This window comes from Octopus sinensis, linkage group LG10, assembly GCF_006345805.1.
Source record: "Octopus sinensis linkage group LG10, ASM634580v1, whole genome shotgun sequence".
Classification (NCBI taxonomy): domain Eukaryota; kingdom Metazoa; phylum Mollusca; class Cephalopoda; order Octopoda; family Octopodidae; genus Octopus; species Octopus sinensis.
Window position 1 is genome coordinate 38460221 of NC_043006.1, and position 7080 is coordinate 38467300.

The following is a 7080-nucleotide window of genomic DNA, read 5'->3' on the forward strand; positions in this document are numbered from 1 at the left end:
CAACCACATGGTTCTGGGTTCAGTCCCACTGTGTGACACCTTCGGCAAGTGTCTTCTACTATAGCCTCGGGCTGACCAAAACCTTGTGAGTAGATTTGGTAGATGGAAACTGAAAGAAGCCTGTCATATGTATATATCTATATATATGTGTATGTGTGTTTTTGTATGTCCGTGTTTGTCCCCCCCAACATCACTTGACAACCGATGCTGGTGTGTTTACATCCCTGTAACTTAGCGGTAACTAGGCTTACAAAGAATAAGTCCTGGGGTCAATGTGCTTGACTAAAGGCGGTGCTTCAGCATGGCCATAGTCAAATGACAGAAACAAGTAAAAGAGTAACCATCTTGATTCCATGGCTCTTGGCTGGTTGAACCACGTACCCTACAAAGTGTAGTGGGAGCATTCTGTTGTGACATCAGCATGGCGAGGTTGCCTTGTTCATTGCAAGATGAAAAGAAGGAACCCTTAATATGCTGCGCTGTTTCCATTCATTCAATGCAGTTTGACGAAGAGGGTAGACTGAGGAGCAGGTGGTGACAGAAGATGAACAAGTGGGTGAAGGCAAATATATGACAGAGGAAATAGACTGGAAGGTAAGAGGGTGGCAGAAAAGAGGGTAATGAAAGAGAAGCAGTAATAGTGAGTAATAGTCAGTAATAGTGAGAGAGTGATTTATGTCAGTAATGTGTAACCTGAGGGAGTGAGTAATGGCTAGCAGTACAGAAGGGTGATGTTTGGTGGTAAAAGAAAGTAGGTGATGGGTAGTTGTAGGGATAGTCAGTGTTAATGGAGAGTGATCGATGTTGATAAGTGACCTGGTGGAGAGGAAGGGAGATAAGCCATTACCTAAGTGGTAGATGTTTTAGTAAAGCCATTGTTGATTTGACATTAGCCATTTTATGTTTCTCTCTGTCCCTCTGTGAACAACAAGTTATGTTTGTATCAGGCACATACCCTCAGTAATTACTCAGGGTAGGCAGCTGGTGACATTTATGTAGTGAAATACAGGCAAGCGACTGAGTTGAAGGCAGATTTACTTCTGCTTTATAGGATGTAAAGAAAATGCTATTGCAGGAGTGTATGCAACGTATGTACTACAGCAGTATTATGTGTAGCTTAAATACTGAGATTGAAAGGCAGGGGCGAATTATGCCTACCTAATCTACAAAAAAATGAAATAGTTTGTATTTTATGCCAAGTAATCAGAGTAACCTTCATAATTTTATTGAATTAGATGCATAAAAAGAAAATGTTGCTATCAATCTATTTTATTCAAGGTAGGCACTGCCTACCTTGCCTACTTAGGCGGCACGTCCCTGGTGTGTATGTATGTGTAATATCTCTGTCCACATACACATTGGAACTCCATCAGTTACAATGACAGGGATTTCGGCTGATCTGATCAATGGAACAGCTTATAAAATTGTGCAAGTGGCTGGGTACTCCACAGACATATGTACCTTAACATAGTTCTCTGGGAGAATCAGTGTGACAAGGCTGGGCCCCCGTTTGTAATTACAGGTTCTACTCATTTCTGCCAGCTGAGTGGACTGGAGCAAAGTGAAATAAAGTGTCTTGCTCAAGAATACCCATTCCACTCTGTATCACTCTGTTGGTTACGAAAACGAGGGTTCCAGCTGATCTGATCAATGGAACAGCCTGCTCATGAAATTAACGTGCAAGTGGCTGAGCATTCCACAGACATGTATACACTTAACGTAGTTCTTGGGGAGATTCAGTGTGACAAGGCTGGGCCTTTGAAATACAGGTACAACAGAAACAGGAAGAAAGAGTGAGAGAAAGTTGTGATGAAAGGGCACAGCAGGGTTCACCACCACACCCTGCTGGAGCCTCATGGAGCTTTAGGTGTTTTTGCTCAATAAACACTTACAATGCCTGGTCTGGGAACTGAAACCATGATCCTATGACTGCGAGACTGCTGCCCTATCCACTGGGCCATTGCGCCTCCACAACCCATTCCACTAAGCAACACACATATACACATGCACACACACACACACACACACACACACACACACACACACACACACACACACACACACACATACATGCAAATCTGCAGGCATGGTTCCAGGAATTTTTCAAAGGGAGTGCACAAGGTCAGAAGGGAATCCAATTCCAGGAGAAAAGGGCATAATATTATTTAGACGGGAGCACATCTTTTCTTGAGGAAGGCACATTTCCCTCAGCATTCCTAATTCTGTGGGTCTGCCTCTGCATTTGCATATTCTTGCCTCCAGCGCCAGTGTTCTGTCACAAAAAGAGGCTGAATATCCTGTCAGCTGTATCAAATCAGCGTCCAGGCCACTGAGCCCTACCTTTTCATTGTGTTACCTAAAAGTGATAGCATGGTTCTTTGTCATGCAGGCTTCGTGAAAAGAAAGAGAGAAGTAGTGATTCAAATAATGGTTGGCAAGGATTGAATGTGGACAGATGCGATGATATTCCTCATTACATGGGTAGCATTGTACAATAAAGAGGGGAGTTTGAGGTTTGGAGAGAAGGCAGTGTCTGAGTGAGTGTTGGAGAGATGGGAGAGTGTTTGAGAGTTTGCGTGAAGGTTGGAGAGATGGGAGTGTTTGAGAGATAGTCCCATATAGAAGTAAAAATGGAGACTGCAGAAGAATATTCTGGGAGGGAGATGCAAATGGAGGAATGCTACAAATCCCAGTTTCCATCACAACCAATGAGAATAAGTATTTATCTGTCTCAGTCATTAGGCTGTGGCCATACTGGAACTTTGCCTTTGAAAGATCAGATTGAACAAATTCGTCCTACAATATGCTTTAAGTCTAGTACTTATTCTATTAGCCAATTTTCTTGAACTGCTAAGTTATGGAGATGTAAACAAACCAACACAAGCACACATATGCAGCAGGTTTCCATACAGTTTCCATTGACCAAATTCTTTTGCAAGTCATTGGTCAGCCACAGGGTTGTAATGTCTCATGTTGACATAAAACTACAAATATATAGGGAAGGTAGTTATTTGTATCATCGTCAGTGCCTGACAAATATTCACTTTATAAATCCCTAATGGACACAAAGCAAAAGCCAACCCCACTGGAATTTATACTTGGTGCTTACAGAAATAAAAACACAGTGGTGAGGTAGCAGAAACGTTAGCACGCCGGGCGAAATGCTTTGCTGTATTTCATCTGCTGCTACGTTCTGAGTTCAAATTCCATCGAGGCCGACTTTGCCTTTCATCCTTTCGGGATTGATTAAATAAATACCAGTTATGCACTGAGGTCGATATAATTAACTTAATCCATTTGTCTGTTCTTGTTTGTTCCCTCTGTGAGTAGCCCTTTGTGGGTAATAAAGAAATAAGAAATAAAAGCATAGTGGAGAGGTAGAACATGAAACACAAGTTCAAGAGAAGGAGGGAGAGTGAATAGAGGTAGAAGAGATGATCCAGAACCTCTCTATTCCTCTTCTCTAAGCCACTTACTCCACCCCCATCCCTGCCTTTTACTCTCTTTCTCCCTCTGTGAACTGCTTTTGCCAATTTCTTCTTACTGGTTGCATACCCATAACCTTTGCACATTCCATCTGCTAATTATCAGCTTTACGATCATGACATAATTCTGAGCTTCCAGAAACAGTTGTCGAGATAAAAGTATCTGCATTCTCTCTTGAGCATTCTGTAACTTTTATGTTTCATGTAAATATATTTGCATTGTCTTCTGTTTTTGCAGTGACTTTCCTTGCTTGATATATGGCTGAAATTTGGTGATTTTAATTGGATCCCATGGGTAAAAAGGTACATTTTTTTATATTATTTAAATTTGATGGATATTTGTCCTCATCTTGTTTGTTGTTAACACAATGTTTTGGCTGATATGCTCTCTAGCCTTCATCAGGTGCCCACAGGCATATGGCGTAATGGTTGAAAACACAGGCTACTAACTTCAAGATTCTGAGATCCATTCCAGGCAGTGACCTGAATAATAATAATAATAATAATAATTATAATATGGAAAAGTATCTTAGGAATGAGAACCCAGGTTCGAAATTTCCCAAGACACCTGATCAAGACTGGAGGGTATATCAGCCGAAACGTTGTGTTAACAACAAACAAGATAAGGACAAATATCCATCAATTGTAAATAATGAACATAATTTCTCATCTCTTAAATATAGAACTGTATTATGTAATCAGTACAGAGCCGAGATTAGACTTCAATGGAGAAATATAGAGAAACTCCATCTAAAAAAATTAAAATTAAGAATAAAAAACAAAAAGCCCACAGGCATATGGCATATCCGTCAAATGTAAATAATGTAAATGATGTAAATAGTAGCTTAACATATTCATCTTAACATGTTTATGGAGATTCAGGCAGCAAGCTGGCAGAATTGTTAGTATGCTAGGTAAAGTGCTAAGTGACATTTTGTCCTTCTGCATGCACTGAGATCAAATTCCATTGAGGTCAATTTTGCCTTTCATCTTTTTGGAGGAGTGGCTGTGTGGTAAGTAGCTTGCTTATGAACCATATGGTTGAAGGTTCATTCCCACTGTGTGGCACCTTGGGCAAGTGTCTTCTACTATAGCCTCGGGCCGACCAAAGCCTTGTGAGTGGATTTGGTAGACGGAAACTGAAATAAGCCTGTCGTGTATATGTATATATATGTATGTATGTATGTGTGTGTGTATATGTTTGTGTGTCTGTGTTTGTCTCCCCAGCATTGCTTGACAACCGATGCTGGTGTGTTTAGGTCCCCGTCACTTAGCGGTTTGGCAAGAGAGACCAATAGAATAAGTACTAGGCTTACAAAGAATAAGTCCTGGGGTCGATTGTGCTTGACTAAAGGCAGTGCTCCAGCATGGCCACAGTCAAATGACTGAAACAAGTAAAAGAGTAAAAGAGTCAATTAAAAATAAATGCCAGTTGAGAACAGGGATTCATAAAACTGACTCACTCCCTATTCCTGAAATTGCTGGCCTTGTGCCAAAATTTGAAATCCATATTTTTCAGCAGATTAGGGTGGTGAGCTGGCAGAATTGTTAGCACAATGGGTAAAGTGCTCAACGGCATTTCATCTGTATATCCTGAGTTCAAATTCCATTAAGGCTGACTTTACCTTCCATCTTTTGATGTCACCATTATCATCATTTAATGTCTGTTGTCCATGTTGGCATAGGTTGGACAGTTTGACCAGAGCTGGCAAGCTGAGGAGCTGCACCCAGCTCCAGTCCAATTTGTCATGGTTTCTATGGCTGGATGCCCTTCCTAATGGCAACTACTTTACAGGGTGAGCTGGGGGATTTTACATAGCACCACACAAGCACTTTTACGTGACACTGCACAGGCACTTTTACGTGACACTGCACAGGCACTTTTACGTGACACTGCACAGGCACTTTTACGTGACACTGCACAGGCACTTTTACGTGACACTGCACAGGCACTTTTACGTGACACTGCACAGGCACTTTTACGTGACACTGCACAGGCACTTTTATGTGACACTGCACAGGCACTTTAACGTGACCCTGCACTGGAACTTTTACGTGACGCTGCACAGGCACTTTATGTGACATCGCACAGGTACTTTTACATGACACAGCGCAGGAACTTTTATGTGACACTGTACAGGCACTTTTACGTGACACTGCACAGGCACTTTTACGTGACACTGCACAGGCACTTTTACGTGATATTGCACAGGGACTTTTACGTGACACTGCACAGTCATTTTTAAGTGACACCACACAGGCACTTTTATGTGACACCACGCAGGCACTTTTACGTGATACCGCACAGGCACTTTTACATGACACCACACAGGCACTTTTACGTGACACCGCACAGGCACTTTTACGTGACACCGCGGACACTTTTACGTGACACTGCACAGGCACTTTTAATTGACACCGCACAGGCACTTTTACCTGACACCGCACTGGCACCTTAACGTGACACTGCACAGGCACTTTACATGGCACCACACAAGCACTTTTACACAACATTGCACAGGCACTTTTACGTGACACTTCTACAAGTGCTTTGAACCACCAAAAGAATCGGTCTTAACACTTTGATAAAATAAATGCTAGTTGAGCCCTGGAATCAATGTAACCAACTCACCCCCTTCTACCTGAACTGCTGGCCTTGTGTGAAAATTCAAAACAAACAAGTTTCGGAAGATTCAGATGTAAATACGCTAATCACTGTTGTGTTTGTCACAGGAAGAGAACAACTTCTCTTTCACAACAAACATGTGTTCATAACACACTCAATTCATTAGTACAAGGAATTCTGGAGCATTCAGTGTTTCAACATCATTGTAGATTAAAAAAACAAACAAAAACAAAAGTCTTGTTGACAACTTTTATTTATTTATTACAGTCTTTCATTACATAAAGATTTCATTACATAGAGAGATATTTATTACATGGAGAATGTTATTACACAAAGACTATCATTACATAGTCTTTCATTACATAAATACTTCATTACAGTGTTATTTATTACAAAGTCTTCTTTATATTACAAGGAAAAAAAAAAAAAAACCAGAAGAGACAGCGAGAGAATTTTATGTCATAGTCTTTTTTATTAGTACAAGAACTTCTATTACGTGTAGTTGTTCGTTATTTAGATTCTTTCATGATAAATTCAAGTAACTTAAAAAGAAAAAAAAACCCCAGAAGATTATTACATGAAAAGAAATATGAAAATGGAAACAAATAAAAAAAATATAAATAAAAAATTTTCCTAAATGAGTACACAAGTATGTTTGTCTGCATGTACGTGTTTTGGTGTGTGTATATGCGTATAAGGTTGTGTTTGTAGGTAAAGCAGTGTATATATATATATATGTGTATATATGTGTGTATATATATATGTGTGTATATATATATGTGTGTATATATGTATGTATATATATATATATATATACACACACACACACAAAGGTAATAACGACCATGTATGAATAAATATTTTCATACATATCATGCATGTATATACACATATATAAATATGTATATATTCGTGTGTGTGTGTGTGTGCATGTGTGTGTGCGTATGTATGCATATGTGCATGTGTGTA